The 20,434-nt window shown below is 47.0% G+C and overlaps 1 protein-coding gene across 5 annotated transcripts in view; it reads left to right on the forward strand.

Annotated features, from left to right (window-relative positions):
• The window catches only part of GRID1 (glutamate ionotropic receptor delta type subunit 1), a 941,602-nt gene that overhangs the window by 881,963 nt on the left and 39,205 nt on the right, over window positions 1-20,434 (forward strand). The window lies entirely within an intron of this gene.

Below are 20,434 nucleotides of genomic sequence, written 5' to 3' on the forward strand. Positions count from 1 at the left end.
ACATATGTAAAACAATATTAATGTGTATTATTTTTTGTAGGATTTTGGTTATTTCACTTATAAATTCCAATGTGGCTATGCAAATAGCAACTTTCTTAAGGTCCTTGTTTACAAACTCATAATCATGCCAATCCTCTCCCAATGAGGCCATGAGTGTGCATGCTGATGAGTCTCTCGGGTCCTCAGAATTACATTGAGGGATGAAGGTGGAAAGTGTGTATTTATTTTACTACCTGGAAGTGATCTAGCAAAAAGATATGAGCTGACAACTGCAGCTCTTTGCTTATATTCTGACACACTGGCCTGCTGTATAGTGACCCTTGTTATTTTTTCTGCTATCCCATTTAACAGTATCTCTGTAAGCTCTTTACTGTACCTTCTCTGAGCTCTCTAGCACTCCTTAGAAAAAATTGCTGTAAACATTTCATAGCAGATTTTAAAAGGTCAAATGTAAGTTGTTAGTATCTGTACTGCTTAATTGACTTACAAAAGCAAGGTTTCTGCATGTGGGAATAAAAGGTTGAGTAGGGAAAATCAGTGGGCACAGGTAACTTTATTCACCTTCATTTTGTCTAACTGTTTCTGGACCATATCAATAGTCAGCCATTGTGGTTCATTAGAAGCTGTGGCACTGCTATCCCCATTATGGACTTGAGTTACATCCTGTTCTATGGTGTGCACAGAGCTGAAGAAAGCGTTTAATAGATTTGCCTTATCTTTGTCCCCAGTTACCAAATATGAGTGATCTTGTAAGGGGCCTACATGCTCAGACCTGATTTTTTTAAAACTATATTTAAATTGTTGTTGGTTAATCTCACACTTTCTTGCAATCTGTCCTTTGTTTTGAACCTTTGCAAGCTTTATTTCCTTTTTACATATTTTCTTTGTAGCTGTCAAATGACAACAGTGTTCCTTAATTTTTATATTTTTAAAGGCCCTTTTTTTCTTTTTCTTAATGGTTTTGTTTAACTGCTTGAAGACCAGGTGTTTAGATCCCCTACCTGGCCAGGCCATTTTTCAGTGTTCAGCGCTGCGGTACTTTGACTGACATTTATTCCGTCATGCAACGCTGTACTGAAATGAATTTTATACCATTTTTTGGGGACAGATAGAGTTTTCTTTTGGTGGTATTTAATCACCACTGCGGGTTTTATTTTTTACTATATTCAGGAGAAATTACTGAAAATGTTTAGAAAAAAAAGTTTTTTTTTACATTATGCTATAAAACAACTAATATTACCCACTTTTTTGGTAAAATATAAAAGATGGGGTCACGTCGGGTAAATAGACACCAAACATGTCAAGCGTAAAAATTGCGCGCACTCGCAAAATCGCAAAAAACTAGCATACCCAAAATTGGCCATAGGCGACGCTTTAAAAGCTTTTACCGCTCATCAGTTTAGTGTTATCAGTGATTGATGGCCCTAGAACTATTGCTCTCATTCCGACGTTCGCGGCGATATGTAACATGTGCGGCGTAATGGGTGCAATCGTCGTTTTCGCAGGTATGCGCACCTGACGCATGTTTACATGCGTGTATGTAGGGGTGGGGACTTTTAAAAAAAATTGTTTTTTTTTATTCTTTTTTGTGTAACTTTAAAAAAATTGGGGGGGAAACTTTGAATTTTTGTACTATTTTTTTTTTTCACTTAACTTTATTGCTATCACAGAGGGGGCTGAGAAACCCCCTTATGTGATAGCAAAAGAGGTGACAGGTCCTCTTTATGGAGACATCAGGGGGTCTCCAAGACCCCTAATGACACCTAGGACCCCCCTGAAGAAGCTGATGAAGCAGAGATCTGCTTCATCAGCTTCTCTCCAGCATCTGAAGCTGGAGAGTGACACAAGAATGCGGAAGTGATGTAATATACACCACTTCTGCGCGCCCCAGCGGGCGGATGTAACAGGACATGTATACACGCCCAGTTACATCCAAGAAGCTCCCGGCAGGCCGTGTATACACAGCGGCTGGCCGGGAGGTAGTTAACATTGGATCTGAGCCACATGGGTTTTACTTTTAGCCTTTCAAATGTATTGCTTACTGGAATATATTTTGCCGTATGGCTGCGAACAATTGTTTTGAAACATTCCCATTTTTGTTCTATGTTTTTTGATGAAAATACTCCCTCCCAGATTAAGTCTTCAAGAGCAGCCCTCAGCATGGGCAAATTTGCTCTCCTGAAGTTGTGTTTTTTTCCCTGTATGTGTATGTTGTTTACAACTTAATTTAAATTAATTCATATTATGGTCACTGCTACTCAGATGTTCTTTTATATGACTATTTGTAATAATCTCTGCATTGTTTGAGATTACCAGATCCAGAAGAGCATCATTTCTAGTTGGGGTCTCTACATACTCTACCATAAAATTGTCATGTAATACGTTTATAAATGTGCACCCTTTTACTGTTGTAGCAGTGCCATTATGTCAGGGTAGTCAAAATCTCCCATTAATTCTACTGTCCCCGCCCTTGCAGCCCTTTATCTGTTTAAGGAGCTGAGTCTCTATCTCTTCATTAACACTGGGGGGCCTGTAACAAACTCCAACAATTACCTTTGCATTATACAACTCCACCCATAATTGCCTCAGCACCATCACACTCACCATCAACAAAGTCCTCTTGCACACTCACTTTTAGATCACTTTTCACATAGAGACAAACACCACCACCTTTTTGTTTTAACTGGTCTCTCCGAAAGAGAGCATAGCCAGGAATATTAACAGCCCAATCATGTGAAGAACCAAGCCAAGATTCAGCAATACCAATTATATCATAGTTCTGCTCATGCACCAAAGCTTCCAATTCTCCAATTTTGCTGTGCAGACTTGTGGCATTGGCAAACAAACAATTCAAGCCATTTTTAAATTTTTCACTTGTAATAGCTGTATCTTTTGTTGTAGTACAATTAGTACTATAATCTGCAATGTTAGTTTCCAACATGCAAATCTCCTTATCCATTTTGATTTCTCCCCTGTTCCACCGTCCATTATAGTCTGACCCCTGTTTGACATATCTGCCCCATTATATTCCAGCTCTCCCTCTTCCTCAATCCTAGTTTAAATACTCTCCAACCCTCCCATGACCCTCTCCCCTAGCACCGCAGAACCCCTTCCATTTAGGTGCAGAACATCTTTAGCATATAGGTGATTCCCCAATGAAAAGTCAGCCCAGTGCTCCAGAAACCCAAAGCCTTCCCTCTTACACCAGGTCTTCAGCCATGCGTTTAGCTCTCTAAGCTCCCGCTGTCTTTCCTGTGTTGCGCATGGCACAGGCAATATTCCAGAGAATATTACCTTGGAGGTCCTTCCCTTCAGCTTGCAACCTAGTTCTTTACATTTATTTCTCTCCCCTTCATTGAAGGACACAGGCAACAGATCGTAGATCCTGAATTGTAGGGTAATATCGCCACCTGCAGGAGAAGGACGCTAGGCACAAAACTAAAGACCAATTACAGCCTAGGGGCGGCCCCTGCCGGTGGTCAAACCCCCCACCTGCTGACAAGTCTCCAGTTTTTTGCCTAGCGTCAGGAGTAAGGAGCTTAAAAAAGTTTATCTGAATAATTTTTTCCCTTTCTTCCGTTTGCCTTGATTTTCTTTTAGCAAGTGTCCCCAGGGCGACAGGCTGGATGACTGTAGATCCTTGTAGTCTCCCCTGGGTGACCGACGAGCGCATGCAGACTCTGCTACGGTGGGTCGGCTGCGAGAAGTGGTCCTCCCCGACGCCTCATGGGATTCGTCCTGTGAGAGGGACCTTTGACCGGGGGCTCCAGCCCACCGGTCGCGGCTCTCCCCGCAGGCTGGCGACGCCGCAGCTGCGGTCGGGGGCGTTCTCCTGCCGGTGCCCTGCTGGTCCTGGACGGTTTCCGGTCTTCCCTCGTGTGGGTTTGTATGTGGGGTCTCCGGTGGATGTTCGTAGGACCATGGTCCCTGTACTCTGTCTCGGGCGGTCTCATGCGTCCGGTCTTGGCTTCGGCCTTGGTCTCTCAGACTCTAACTGAGTGTGCTAAAATGTTACATCAGGGTCTTGCGAAGGAGAACGTCTCCCCCGCCTTTGTTGAGTTGGCGGACTCCTTCGTTATGTCTGTAATTCGGCCTTGGATGCGGCGCCCTTGGTGTCCAGGGTGTCGGTGTCAGTGGTGACGCTTCGCCGTTTGCTCTGGCTTAAGTGCTGGTCGGCGGAACAGGCTTCCAAGAAGGCTCTTCAAGAGTTGCCCTTTACTGGGGACCGTCTGTTTGGTTTCACCTTGGATGAGATCAGTAAGGATCTGACGGGGGGTAAGAGTACCTTCCTTCCCCAGGCGCGCAAGAAGGAACAGTGCCGGAAGCCTGGGCCTACCTTCTCCGCTCACAAGCGGCTTTTTCGCCCCCCCCGCCCTCCGACAAGGGCGGTAAGTTTAATGAATCCTCCTCTTCCCAATCCTCCAAGCGTCCGTGGCAGCCCAAGTCTGCCAAGCCCACTGGGAAGCCCCAGTCCGCATGAAGGTCGGGCCCCGTCTCCGGGTCCCGGGGTGGGGGGCCGCCTTCGGCTCTTTGCGGATTTTTGGCTGGCCCACGTCTCCGACTCTTGGGTCCGGGAGCTGGTTTTCTTCAGGCTACAAGATCGAGTTTCTGTCCCGTCCGGGCAACCGTTTCTTCCCGTCCAACATGCGGATGTCCCCTTCGCGGTTGGCGGATCTCCATCGCGCGGTGGCGGACCTTTGGTCCCAGGGGGTGATTGTGCCTGTTCCCTCCGCGGAAAGATTCCAAGGGTTTATTCAAACCTGTTTACTGTGCCCAAGAAAAAGGGGGTGCGGCCCATCCTGGACCTCAAACGCTTCAGTTTGTGGCGCTGCCCTTCAGGCTGGCGTCGGCCCCACGTGTGTTCACCAAGGTGCTAGCCCCAATTCTGGTGCTGTTGCGTTGTCGGGGGGTTTCGATCGTGGGATACCTGGACGATCTGCTCCTACGGGCAGAGTCGCATTCTTCCATGGTGACACCTCTGGGGGTCACGGTGCGGTCCTTGGAGGAGTTTGGGTGGCTTCTGAGCCTGCGAAAATCTTGCCTGGTGCCTTCACCACGCCTGGAGTATCTGGGTTTGGTTCTGGACACTGTCGCGGCCCGGGTCTTTCTTCCCCGGGACAAGCTCCTGAAGCTCCGTTCCAAGGTCCTGCTACTAAGGGCTCGCCAGTGGTCGCCCATTCGGTTTTGCATGCGGGTCCTGGGTCTCATGGTGGCCTCCTTCGAGGCGGTGCCTTTTGCGCAACACCATACCAGGACCCTGCAGAGGAACATCCTGGTACAGTGGGACAAGTCCCCCCTGTCCTTGGACAGGGAGATTCGGATCTCTCGGGAGGCGAGGGCCTCCCTGCGGTGGTGGCTTCACTCCCCCGTCTTGGTGCGGGGGAAGTCTTTTCTTCCAGTGCATTGGACGGTGGTCACCACGGACGCCAGCCTTTGGGGCTGGGGCGGGGTCTTGGGCTCCTTGACCGTGCAGGGTCGTTGGTCGCCGGAGGAGTCCCGTCTGTCGATAAATGTGTTGGAACTTCGGGCGATTCGCCTCTCTCTCCTTCATTGGTCGGCCCGGCTCCAGGGTCTGGTGGTCAGGGTCCAGTCGGACACCGCCACTGCGGTGGTGTACGTCAACCTCCAGGGCGGCACAAAAAGCGTGGCCGCGGGTCGAGAGGTGTTCGGGATTCTGTCCTGGGCGGAACATCGAGTTCTGGCTCTCTCGGCGGTCTACATCACGGGAGTGGACAATTGGCAGGCCGATTACCTTAGTTGACAGTCGGTGGATCCGGGGGAGTGGTCTCTGCACCCGAGGTTTTTCAGCAGCTGTCGTCGCTGGGGGACGCCGGAGGTGGATCTTCGGGCGTCTCTGTTCAACCGCAAGGTGGACAGGTTTGTGGCCCGGGCCCTGGATCTCTGGGCAGAGGCCGTGGATGCCCTGGTGGCCCCTTGGGGTCCTTACGGTCTAATTTACGCCTTTCCTCCACTGTATCTGTTGCCTCGCGTCGGATCGCGGTCGAGGGCGTCACTGTCGTCCTCGTGGCCCCGGATTGGCCTCGGAGGGCATGGTACGCGGATGTGGTTCAGCTGATGGTGGACGCCCCGTGGCGTCTGCCTCTGCGCCCCGATCTTCTGTCCCCAGGGTCCTGTGTTCCATCCTTCTTTACAGTCGCTGGCTTTGACGGCGTGGCTGTTGAGAGCCAGGTCCTGAAGGACCGGGGGTTATCCGATGCAGTCATATCCACTATGCTCAGAGCGTGCAAGGCGATTTCTAGAAAAATTTACCATCGCCCGTGGAGGGCTTATTTTGCCTGGTGTGAGGCTGGGGCCCTGTCCCCGCGTTTATTCTCTATCAGCAGAATCCTTGCGTGCCTGCAGTGCGGGGTGGCTCAGGGTCTGGCCTTGAGTACTGTGAAGGGCCACATCTCTGCCTTGGCGGTGCTTTTCCAGCGGCCTTTGGCGTCTAATGCTTTGGTTCGCACCTTTGTTCAGGGGGTGACACGCATTGCTCCCCCTGTCTGCGCGCCTTTGGTTCCGTGGGATTTGAATCTCGTGCTTTCAGTGTTGCAGGAATCCCCGTTTGAGCCTCTTCGGGAAATTCCGCTTGTATCTTTGTCACAGAAAGTGGCCTTTTTTGGTGCCATCACTTCCGTTCGGCGGGTGTCGGAGCTGGCTGCCTTGTCCTGCAAGTCCCCATTGCTGGTTTTGCATCGGGACAAGGCGGTTCTCCGTCCTCGGCCGGCGTTCCTGCCGTAGGTTGTGTCGGCATTCCATCTGAATGAAGACATTGTCTTACCTTCCCTGTGTCCAAAGCCGGTTTATAGGAAGGAGCGTGCGCTCCACTGTTTGGATGTGGTTCGCGCTCTTCGTGTTTATTTGGAAGCTACGGCTTCTTTCCGCGGGACCGACTCCCTGTTCGTGCTCACGGAGGGTCCTCGTAAGGGTCGGGTCGCGTCGGCGGCTACCATCTCTAGGTGGATACGTACTGTTGTGACTCAGGCGTACGCCGTTAAGGGGCGTGAGCCTCCATTTCCTGTCACTGCCCATTCTACTAAGGCTGTTGGGGCTTCCTGGGCTTTCCGCCACGGGGCCTCTGTTTCTCAGGTTTGTAAGGCCGCTACTTGGTCTTCTGTTCACAGGTTGGGTTCTGCAAGGAAGTGATCAGCTAAACAAGAAATTCATGGTGGAATGTCAAAAGAAAGCATGCTACTGTTGTAATTTATACAGATAATAAAATAAACTTTATATAATAATAAGCAAATTAAAAAAAAACCTTGTAAGTTATATATTCTGCAACCAAATAATCTCTGCAAGATGTTTGGTTTCTTTGATGTCCTTGCAGGAAATGTAATTGGTATGAGCACCTGAGAAGGGCACTCTGTACTAAAAATAACTACGAGCCAAAGGGGTGTTTTCTGCCACCCATTTAAAAATTGCTGTAAACATTTCATAGCAGATTTTAAAAAGGCAAATGTAAGTTGTTAATATATGTACTGCTTAATGGACTTAAAAAAAAGCAAAGTTTCTGCATGTGGAAATAAAAGGTTGAGTAGGAAAAATCAGTGGGCACAGGTAACATTGTTATTTAAATAAATAAGCATCTTTTATTTAGAATGTAATCTTCTGAAAGCTTTTATTTTGTTCTGAGGGAATTATTACAATTATCTTGTCTAGATATGTCTATAGATAAAAGGCTTGCAGTTAGCTAAACATAGTCTCTAATAGAACACCCTGACATGAGAACAAGCTTTCTGGCAGAACATTTCAAGGTTGGGTTTTAAAAAGTGTAGAGAGAATTATTCAACTTAAAAGCCAAAGATATCAGTCATAATGATGCTGGTAATGTAAGGGCAGGCAGCTTCAAAATGTTTGTGGGTGACATCTCTGTAGAATACAGGACAAGGAGTGACATGTTCCATTCATCTCCTTCATTAAAGCTAGAGATATGCACTCCATTATTTCGGTTAAGCAGATGGAAGCTCTTAGGAATACAAATATTACGTTTTATTAGGACTTTGAGTAAGACATACTGTTTTAATCCCCACTCTAAATGTACTGTTGATTCAAAACAGTATGAAACAAATGCAAAACTTGCCATTTCATCTAATTATCCCTGCTTAGGTTTGTGAAGCTAGGATTATTAGATCTGCATTGATCGTTCCTTTCTGTGTGGGTGTTTGTCAATGGTTAGCTGCCTCAATAACTTGTTGTGAATATCTAACTTTTAATACAAAGTTTTCTATAGGTTTCCTCCCAAATATTGACATGGATCGATACTTTCATTATTCAGCCTGTACAGATGTTATATAAAAGCCTAATTCTTAAGAATATATTAAAGTTTTGATATTTAACTTAACATTTAGCTTCTGGCTAATTGTTTCTTCAACTCATTCATTAATATTATACAAGGTTGCTTAAAATCAAATTGCACATGCTTTTTTGTAATTTTAAAGTGGATGTAAACCCTGACTAAAAGATGTTTAGTTTGCTAAAGCACCAATTATGGTAAACAACTGCCATTTAAAAACACAATTCCAGATTTCACCCTTTTTTCATTGTTTGCTACATTTTAGTGCTGCTCAATTCTTGCAGCCTTATTACAACCACTTCCTGTCTACATGCATGCACTCCATTGAAGGCTGCATTGCATTTTTTAAGGTGGGTTTTCTACAGGTGACAATAGTGAACTATGCCTGTGCAATATGTGTTGAAATGGCCACTTGTAGTTTCCTTTAGAATCCTGTGTGACAGGGTGACAATGCAGGAGCACAGTTGGGTGACAGAGTATTGTCACCTTTATGAAGGTAAGTACCTAAGCCAAGACCTTCATGACAGGATCATCTGGTATTAATGAAAGCTTTGAAACTACTTATTGTGTTAAAGCTTACAGATGTAAATTGATTTGTTTATGCCATTACACCTAATTGAAACAATGTTTCATTCTTCCGGAAAAGTGATGGAATTAAAAGCAAATGTCTCATGTATATCTGCATGCTTTCTTTGTCATAGAATAAAACGAAACGTGTGAAAAGAGATAAATTATTGCTTCTTGTACAAAGATATTCTATAATGACCTGGACAGATATGCAAGTATTCCCCCCCAAAATTATAATTAATTGGATCACTGTGATATTTCAAACTAACTGAATACAGGATTGAAGACATGTGTGATACTAATTACAGAAAACAGTCAGTAAGCCTATTTAAATGGAGAAAAGATGTTTGGTATCATTGAACATGGGTCAGAAAAAACAAAGGAGAGAGTTGTCGGAGGAAATCAGTAAAATATACACCAACATGTCAAAGGTAAAGGCTGCAAGACCATCTCCAAGCAGCTTGATGTTCCTGTGACTAAAGTTGCAAATATGATTAAGCGGTTTAAGGTCCATGGGCATGTAGCCTACCTCTCTGGACATGGCTGCAAGTGGAGAATCAACCCCAGACAAAGAGCCAAGGAAAACAAAGTACATCAGTGTCTGATTGCACCATCTATTGCTTTTTGAGCAATGGAGGGCTCAAAGAAAGAAGGCTCAGGAGGACTCAACTGTTCAAAGAAAAACACAAAAAAGCCAGACTTGAATTTAATGAAATGTGTATTGACAAGTCACAATGCTTCTGGAAGAATGTCATTTGGACAGCTGGAACAAGACTGGAGCTTTTTGGCAATTGACATTAGCTCTTTATTCACAAAAGCTTTCAAAGATATGAACACTGTACCTACTGAAAAACATAAAGGAGGTCTGGGTTTGGTTTGGGGCTGTTTTGTTTTGCCTGGCATGTTGATTTGTGGAGAGAAATATACTGCCCAGTGTCAGAACGATTTGTCTCAGTTCAGCAAGTCATGGTTCTCCAACAGGATAGTGACACAAAACACACAGCTTAAAGCAACCCAGAATGGCAAATAACAAATATTGAACTATTCTAAAGTGGCCATCTTTGAGCCCTGATCTGAATTGTATCGGACATCTATGGAAAGAGCTGAAACATGCAGTCTGGAGAAGGCACCCTTGAAACTTGACAGCTGGAGCAGTTTTCTTTAAGAAGAGAGAACTAAACAACCAGCTGGTGGGTGCAGAGGTCTCATTGAGAGGTACAGAAATATCTTCATTGCAGTTGCTGTCTCTAAAGGTTGTGCAACAAAATATTAGGCTATGGGTCCCATCATTTGTGTCCATGCTGTTTTTAAAATATTATTTACATTTTTTTATATCAACAATCAAAACTATAGTTTAGGGTGGAAGCTAATTAACCCAAGCAGTTCTGATAAACAGTGGATGACTGGTAACTTTTGGCCTGAGAGACAAACACAATCTACTGGCCCTTTAATGGTAAAGACAGTTTCCTATGGGTTAAAGAAGGTGTACCACAGTATGTGCCATGGTTCCGCAGTGATTGGTGGTCATGGTGAAATGTAGAACTTGTCTTTAAAGAATATAGCTCATTAGAATCCACCTTTTCCACATACTGTACATATGCTAAAAATACATAAAATACCTTGCCAGCATTAAAATATAATCCTGATCATCCAGATTCCTTAAAATATAAGCATAACAGTTTCCACAGTTTTGCTTTCTTCCAGTGCTGACTTCCTTTGCAGCTCTCAGAATTTGGTCACATAGCATCTTAGAACTGCAAGTGAAGTAAATGTTGGAAGAATTTCCACTACCTGGAGCTGAGATCACTGGTCGCAAAACAGGGAACATTTAGCTATATAACACCCAGCAGTTGTGACTTAATTCTGGTCTGAATCTGATTGAGGTCTGATGGAGAAAGTATCTTCACTTAGGGCCACCAACCCAACATTTATACTGGCCTTGGGGACAAATCCCCCTCCCCCTCTGCCACCCAACCCAGTCCTCTGCTGACAAACTAGAACAGGCTGTGTTGCTGAACCCCAAGAACAACAAAAATAAAAATGTTCACAGGTTACCTTACATCAACTACATAGTTGTATAAGTTTTACAGCAATCATCCAAGCCTCCCTACTGTTTTTTTTTTTTTTTACTTTATCTGTCGGCTCATAGACCAAAATGGAAAACAAAGAATTGTGCTTAGGCATTTTTAATCACAGGCATTGGAATTATCCAGGTCTGTGGCAGTAGGAAAGAGCCTCTCACTGGCGTTATGGGGCAAACTTTGACAGGTATGACGTGCACTGCAGACACCTATAGGCACATACGTTCAGCAGCCTGCCAAACATTCCTGTTACAGCCAAATCTTAGACTATTCTGAGAGATCAACCTCTGACACTTCCTAGATAATCCTGAACCTTTCTCACCCCTTAATAGTACCTTCATTCAAAGTTATGGGCCAATAGGCATGTGTGAGATGGGGCTTAGCAGAAAGCTTAGAAAGTATATAAGTGTTGGAGCTCTCCCTGTCAGTGAGGTCTGTCATTTGTTCATGACAGACACATTTGGGAGTCTTCTGTACTTCCTAACTGTCATAGTCTGCCTCCCTTTCCTGGTGCAACAGTCTCTTTAAAGATTAGGGGTTAAGGTCAGGATAAAATGTTAAGATAAGATTCTCTGCAAGAAATTTTGAAAGGCTGTGCAAAATATTATAGATATTTATAGTAGTAAATGTTTGTTTTTAGTGAGTTAATTTCATTCCTGAGACTTAAAATATCAGAAAAGCAAAGCTTCTCTTTGACAAAGCTATAAAAGCAATTTTAAAAGATGTACTTCTTGTGTGCATTAAACTCGTTCAATATATGAAATCAACATATCAGATTAAAAATGCACGATTTGAACAGAACATGTATCAGAGAAGTTCAGGAGAGGCCAAATAGAAAAAAAAATACAAGCAAGGAAGAACTTGTAGAAAGTGATGGGGTTGTGCTGGCATCCCAAAAAAATCCTTTGCTAAAATGTACATGGAGTACATCTTGTACAAATCATCATAAAAAGGGATGGCTGCTAGGAGCTGTAATAAAGGCAATTTTATCATCCTGCTATAGACTTTATAAAAATTTTTTTCAAATAAACCATAAAAACAAGCTTTTTAAAAAAATATACAATGTCAATAAAATATCTATATAGTGTGTATGACAAAGTATTGCATATTTAAAGCAGTCAAGGGTCAAATGATGTACTAGCCAAAAGAAGAGACGTATACACATGGGTGTTATTTACATACTATGTTTAAAAGTAGCCTGTGCCCAGGCTATGGACATATTTAAAGCATAACTAAACCAAAAAACAAAAATGTAATATACCAAACCTTAAAAGTGGTGGCTGCATTAGTTGTCTTTTTTCTCTTTTTTTTCACCTGGTTATCTCCCCAGTAACACACTTCCTGTTTAGGTTTGTTCCACTTTATGAAGGAGCAAATGAGCCACCCTTTGACAGCAGATTTAGATGGATTTGACTAACAAATTAAATCCAAGCTCCAGCTAACACGTTTTAAGCAGTTACAGCAACAGTGTTTTATTTTTCTTTCAGGCTAAAAATGTACACAAATAAATAAAAGCTGACCATTGCAAGCACCCCTGTCAGTGTTAAATGGTCTACCCATTATCTGCCACTTTCGATGGACAGCTTGGCCTGTTAAAGGAAGTGGAAAAAAAAAAAAAATTTACTGCCAGATCATCAGGTTAAAATAAAGGGAGAGAGGGGGCGTGGCTTGGACATGGCGCCGTGAGCACACGCTTTAGGAGAGCTCTGCAGCAACTGAGCAGGACCGACGTCCTAACGAACCTTATGCCCTAAATTCCTCCATGCCCAAGGAGCAGAGGACCCACGGCACTCACGGCGACCCCAGATCTGCCTCCCTCTACAACTTTTTTGCCCGCCAGCCGCCGATTCCCGCGGCCTCGACTGCATCCAAGATGGTGCTCACCCGCTCCTCAGCGGCCGGTCTCCTGTCGGGTAGGAAGCAGGGACGAGGCACAGCAACCCTGGCCCCTGACCAGGATGAGTCCCGAGACCCGGAATGCCCAGGGTTCCCGAGCCAGACGCAAGACACACCGCGCCCGGGCTCCCCGCCCAGCCCCTCTCTGTCCACACACGTGCTGAGCCTGGATGCACAAGGGGAGAGAGCGGCCTGCACTAAATGGGACCTTGATAATATGGCTTCCTCTATAGTTGCGGCCCTAAAGAAAGAGCTCCATGACCTCACCCACCGCATTGAGGCAGTGGACGAATGTGTTACCTCGGTGGAATCTGCCACCACCTCTCTGTCGGCCCGCGTGGAGGCCCTGGAGGCGGACGCACAAATGACCACTATTCGCCTGATGTCCATGCACCTTCGCCTAGACGACTCAGAGAACCGGAACCGTAGGAATAACATACGCCTGCAAGGTATCCCAGAGGCCACGACCGACATTCACCTGAGAGACACTGTGGCTGCCATTCTTAACACCCTGCTGGGTAAGGCCCATGACGCAGCCTTGGAACTTTGACCGGGTCCACAGGGTCAACAGTGTGCGCCCTCCTACGCCTTATGCACCCAGAGATGTCTTATGTCGGGTGCACTTTTTTGCCGTGAAAGAGGAGATCATCAGACAAGCTTGGCGACTTTGATGGAGCGACCATCCGCATCCTGCCTGACCTATCCCGCCATACTTTGCGTATGCGGCGTATGGTTCGCCCTGTGTTGGATCTCATCCGCTCCACATCTGCTACCTACCGCTGGGGTCACTCCGTTCCACCTAATCATACGGTGAGACTAGTCTACCTTCCAACTGCACTCACATGACTAGCTCCCGGCCCTGTTCTGCTTTTTGGATGTGGACTCTGTGGACGTCCCTAACTGGCTGGAATTCCCAGATGATCCCACGGAGATGTCCTCCCTCCCTCCGCGAACCCCACGACGAGCCAGAAGTCGGGACCGATCGTCGCGAAGAGAACCACCAGCACAGCTCCCGGGGGGTCATGAGCCTTGAACTGCCCACTGTATCCTTCGTTGTTGCCATTTAGTTGCCCCACATCTTCTCCCCCGGAAACGTATCCTCTGCCATGACCGTCCAGGTTTACCATTGCCTTTTCTAATTGATGCCTAACCTATTTCTATTGCAGGTCAAGCTGTCTGATATCTCTTGTGCGGGAGGGGGGGGGACTGTTAAGAATATTAAGTTTGATAAGAATGTTGGGGGTCTGACCCTGGTTTCCTGTGTGCCTTATGCTCCTCTAATCCTGTGCCCTTGTCCCTGCTCCCCCTGGTATACGTTTCCACACGCATTAGCGTGACTTCTCTGCCCATGGTTGCCTACTGCCGGGAAGACGGGGGGTGGTTGACCCTTGGGTCTCCTGCCCCCTCCCTTCCCGGGAGGTGGGAAGGCCCATGGGAGGTCGGGGGAGTTTTGGGTCTCACCGGTTACCCTGATCCGTGGTCTTCAACTAGGCCATATGACTGAACACTGCTCCTTGGGCTCTCTGTTCTGTTTTGATATGTTTTATTGTTACTATTAATTGTTTTCTGACTTATTTTGATTCACATGGTCCGGCACAAGTGACGGCACCTCCCCGAGGTTCCCTTCACTTGCTCCGTCCTACCCACATACCCCCAATAGGTGGCACCCTCCCATCTCTGGATCGGAGGGTATAGTTTTCGTTCCAACCTAGGCTCTATGCCTATAGTAGGTCTCCCTGCTTGGTTTAGGTGTCACCCCCTTGACCTTGCCCCTTGTTTCAACCTTCCCTAACTCCTTTCTCCTCCTCCCCCCCCTTCTTTTCTGCCAGCTTGCTCCGTGGATTAGGCATCCACCGCCTCAGCGGAGATGGCCCCGCTGCGTCTCACCACCTTTTAATCTCAAAGGCCTGGGCGCCCCTGAGAAGAGGTCCAGGCTCCTGGTAGACCTGAAGAAGGCAGGCACACAAGTGGCCTTTCTTCAGGAGACCCATTTTAAATTTGACAGGGTGCCGAAACTTCAGAATAGGGATTTCCCGACTTCCTACCACTGTCCGTCCCCCATCGCCAGGTCCAAAGGGGTGAGTATTCTGCTCTCAAGATCAGTGGCTTGAACGTTTAGGGACCTTAGAAGTGACCCGGAGGGTAGATACCTGCTTGTCAAGGGCCTGCTTGGGGACACCATGGTCACCTTGGTGAACCTATACCTCCCCAACTCAGACCAAGTTTCTTTCCTACAACGCGTAGTGCCGCTTATCCTTGAGTTTGAGGAGGGTATACTGTTGGTTGGGGGTGACTTCAATTTTGCGCTTGACCCCCTTATGGACGTATCACGCACAGCCTCCCACCTCCCCTACTCCCGCCTTCGCAAACTCAAATCTGAACTACATCTCCTTCAACTGACTGACGTTTGGCGCCTCATGCACCCACAAACCAAGGACTTTACGTTCTACTCCTCCGTACATAATACATACTCGCGTTTAGACTACTTCTTCCTCCGCCACAAAGAACTCTCTTTAGTTGTAGATGCGTCCATTGGGGACATCCTGCTCTCTGATCATGCCCCAGTCCACATGGCTTTGGAACTCCTCCCCCATGTCCCCAGATCCCCCTCGTGGCGTCTAAACGAGTCGTTACTGCAGGATCCGAGTTTCTCCAATATTCTTTCCTCTCATTTTTTTGATGCATACAACTCCCCATAGCTCTCCTCAACCTGGACCTGAAGATTTTCGCCAAAATTTTAGCCAATAGACTGCTCCCACATATCCCTGGCCTGGTGCATTTGGATCAAGCGGACTTCGTCCCAGGACGGGAGCCGATGGACAATACTACCAGAGTGCTGAATGTAATACACCATGCCCGCTCCACCCCATCGCCCTTGATGCTCTTGTCCACTGACGCAGAGAAAGCGTTTGACAGGGTGGAGTGGCGCCTCCTCCAGACCACCCTTCGCCACATAGGCCTGGGTCCTAACGTGCTGCGTTGGATTTCTGCACTCTACACGTCCCCGTCGGCCCCCGTCCGTGTGAATGAAGTCCGCTCTGACTTTTTCTCTATATCCAATGGCACCAGACAGGGATGCCCCCTTTCCCGCTCATTTTCATACTTACCCTAGAACCTTTCCTTTGTCACATACGATCCCTGACCCTTGCACAACCCTCCCCATTCTTATGCGAGAGTTGGATCGTTATGCCTCCCTCTCCAACTTCAAAATAAACTTTTCCAAATCAGCTGCTCTCAATATTTCCCTCTCCCAGGCAGAGGTGGACCACCTGCGCTCCTCCTTTCCTTTTTCCTGGTCCATGGATGCCCTGACCTACCTTGGTACCTCTTATCACGGCGGACCCCGCACGACTCTATGACTCCAACTTTGCCCCTCTAATCCTGAAGACCAAACAAGACCTCCTATCCTGGCACTCCTTGTCACTCTCCTGGTTTGACCGTTGCAATGCCATTAAGATGACGACCCTGCCTAGAATCCTTTACCGGTTCCGGTTCCAGATGACTTAGCCGTGTCTCCCGGAGCTCCGTCCCGCCGATTGCCGAACACCCCCGAAATCGATTGGACTATCCTTTTATACTGCAATTTTTGGACTTTGTTTGTCCCTGCCAAGGGGTTCCACACCTGGCCCGTTACTCCAGCCCTGACACCCACCCCCGTTCACGTCCTGAAACTGACAGACCCTCAGGGAAAGAATTCACACTGACCCTACCAAAATATGCACATTGTTCAGTGACTTTTATAGAGCCCTATACGCTGCTGACGCGACAGACCTCCACGCTGGACAGACTTTTCTAAACTCAATACCCCTTCCCTCCCTCTCCCCCGAGGATCTGGAGTATTTGACTGGTGACATCACCCAGGAGGAATTGACCAAAGTTATTCATGACTCCCCACGCCAGAAAGCACCAGGCCCTGATGGTTTGACCACAGAGTTCTATAAAATTCCCGGACGTGGCCAAGTACCACAGGGCGACCCATCTCGCGCGTGTATGGGATTGGTGCTGCCACCGGAAAACCAAACAGTGGGTGGTCATGGAAGAGGAAGATACTAGCCCAGCCTTAGCTGGACTGCCCTGGCTCTCTACGCCCCTGTCAACCTCCGTGCGTTCCCATCCTACCATTGCACCCACAATTTTGTTATCCAGATCGCTTTTTCGCTCTACGGACATCTCCCCCTTCCCCTCGCCTATGACCCCAGTGATTGGTGACCCAGACTTCCCGGAGTCCACGACCCCCGATTCCGCCGCCTCCAGGAAGCCAACAGGTTCCACATATACAACCTACACCCATCTGGCCAGTGGATGCGAGTCGATGAAATTGCCAACCTGACTGACCCCCCATTGGACCGATGGGGCTCCCTCCAACTGCGGCACTTCCTGCTCTCGATTCCAAATCATCAACGGCTCTCCAGGCCCCTTACCCCATTTGAGAAGGTTTGCAAAGAGGAGATGCCCACCCGCCATGCAATCTCCCTCCTATACTCCATGCTGATATCCCCCCCTCCAGAGTCTTACCCAACATTTCTGGCCAAATGGGAAAGCGACTTACACACCACCTTTACACCGGCTCAAAAGGACCGTATCCTACATTTAGCACATCACTCCTCCATTGCATCCAAGACCCAAGAGCTGGGATATAAAATAGTATCTAGGTGGTACCGAGTCCCAACAGCTCTCCACTTAATATATCCTCGAGTTCCACCTATATGCTGGAGATGTCAGAGTGCCCCGGGCACGTTACTACATACATTCTGGTACTGCCCTCTCTTACTCCCGTTCTGGCGGGGGGTGATTGCCACCATGAGGGACCTGGTGATGGTGGACTTGACGGACAACCCCGCAGCATAGCTGCTGCACCTGAATGACATGTCCATGGGGAAATACAAAAAATCATTATCCGACACCTCCTGAATGCCGCCCGTCTATGTATCCCACTGCTGTGGAAACAGCCTAGTTGTCCCTCCCTCAATCGTTAAGGTTAATGAGATATATGTGATGGAGAACCTGACCTCTACGCTCCAGAACACTGAGGAATCTTTTCAGGATACTTGGAGACCCTGGGCCTTTTTTCAGGACACAGATGCCTACCTCCAGGCCATGATCACAACACCCTCCTAAGTCCAAGCAGGGACTGGAATGGAATGCTACTCTCTGGACCCATAACCTTGCTGCTCCTTACCCCCCCCTAGCTCTCCTCCCTCTGGCTTTCTCCCCCTTACCTTACCCTATCTACCTTTTCATCTCCACCCTGACCCACACCCCTCACCCTAGTCTATCCCCGTCAATACCATGCATAAGCAAACCATTGATATATGTGTTTCGGAGTGACAGAAACTGTCAACCAATCTGAGTTTGCTTACCAAGGGCGCTTGTCCCAATGCCTGTGGCCGTGTAAGGCCCATACCAAACCGATACCCTAATACCTGATCTCCGACTGTATTGAACATACTGTCTGTTGTTTTCCGCTTACTATTTAATTGTGATACATAAGGTCATCAAGGCCATATAACGTCTGCTATGCTGGGCTGGTTAGCCCTCTCATGTTCTCATTACATGCAACATGACAATTGTACCTCCCTACACGGATGTGTATCGCAGACACTGTTATGTTGTTGAGACACTGTCTCCTTATGTCATTGTATCTTTTCTGTGTATAATAAAGCTGATTCTTGATTTAAAAAAAATAAAGGGAGAAAAAACTAACAAAGGAAAATAAATGCAGCTGCCACATTTACAGATTGGTAAATTCTTGTTCTGATGACAACCCAAAACCAAAGAATGAAACAATGATCAGCCTATCGGCAATTATGTGCCTCCAATGAACTGAGGTATATGTGTACTAGTGGACTGGCCCTTATGCCGTTCCTAAGAGATATTAACTAGGGATGAGCCAAACACCCCCATGTTCGGTTCTAACTCGAACTTCCGAACATGGAAAAAGTTCTAATTCGAACTTAGAACTCAATGCAAGTCTATGGGGGTAGAACTCAGAAAATTAAATGTCCCCATTTTGAAGCCTTATATGCAGTTTATTGGCCATAAACAGTGTATGGGGATCCGGGCACTGCCCTGAATGACAGGGATCAATGAAATTTAAAACAAAAAAAACCAAAAAAAATATTTTTTTAAAGGAACAGTGATTTACATGATTTACAGGGTAAGAGTAAAAATGAAAAATTCCTTCAAATATCGTGCCTGGAGGGTCCCCATAACCTGCCTGTGAAGTGGCGGATCTGTAGGATGTATAGAATGGGCCTTTGGTGCCTGCTAATGCCTTCACACCGTAACCCTCCAGAGGTATTCCAGAAGAGTGCAGGGTTGGACAGCGGTCAAATATTGAAATGGTATGCATCCGGTACACCGGTCAGTGCACCCAAATATTGGGCCTTTGGTGCCATCTAGTGCCTTCACACCGTAACTCTCCAGAGGTATTCCGGAAGAGCGCAGGGTTGGACCCTGCAGTCAAATATTGAAATGGTATACACCTGTCACATGTAAGTGCGGAAAAATTGTGTCTCAGTCGGTGGTGCACGACACAGAGAATCTAAGTTGAAGAATGCATAATAATCTCCCACCAGCGTAGGCAGCCTAGGAAGTGTTTCGAATGCAGAGATACCCGATCTATTCAGTAACATCAGCATCAGGGGAGTGATAGCTGCTGCTGATCCAGGACTGATTCATCTTAATAAATGTCAGCCGGTCTACAGAGTCTGTGGACAGACGCACTCTTTTGTCTGTGACAAAACCTCCAGCAGCACTGAATGTCCTTTCAGAAAGCACACTGGATGAAGGGCAGCCCAGTAGCTCCATGGCATATTGGCTAAGTTCTGGCCAGTGATCCAATCTCAGCACCCAGTAAGCCAGTGGATCATCCACTTGAAAGCTGTCCAGGTCTGCCCTTGCCCCTAGGTAGTCCTGCACCATATGGTGAAGATGCTGGCGATGGTTGTCTATATGTAACATCCCTGGGCGTCGTGGATTAAAAAAAGTGTGGAAGGCATCAGTCAAGCGGCCCCCTTCTCCACCGCTCTTCCTCTGATCAACCACAGCCTCAGAAGCACCCCTTTCATCTCTTGGTAACCTACTAGTGCCTGGAAAGGTGTTACACAAGTTGCGCTTTAGAGCGTCCTCCAGTTGTTTCATCCTGTGCTCCCTCTGTGAGGGCAGGATGAGATCTGCAAACTTACGCTTGTATCGTGGATCAAGAAGGGTTGCCAACCAGTAATGATCCCTCTCCTTGATCCCTCTCCTTGAATCCTGGGGTCCTTTAGCAGGATTTGCAGGAAAAGGGAGCCCATGCAGTGTAAGTGGGAGGAGGCATTAGCTTCCGAGTCTTCATGGTCGCACTCTCTCTCTCTCTCTCTCTCTCTCTATATCTGTATAGCTCTATATCTCTATATCTCTCTCTCTATCAATCTCCTTCAACACACAGCAGCCTTATATAGTGTGCTACAGGGACTTGGCTGTGAGACATGATTGGGCAGAGTCATCGTGACTTTGCCCAATCATGGCTCTATATTTTTTTCTGAGCCCTGATTGGCACTGAGTGCAAGACTGTAGCCAATTACCGTTTCGGACAGCGCAGTGCATTGTGGGA

This window comes from Nanorana parkeri, unplaced genomic scaffold, assembly GCF_000935625.1.
Source record: "Nanorana parkeri isolate BGI_ZX_2015 unplaced genomic scaffold, ASM93562v1 scaffold333, whole genome shotgun sequence".
Lineage (NCBI taxonomy): Eukaryota > Metazoa > Chordata > Amphibia > Anura > Dicroglossidae > Nanorana > Nanorana parkeri.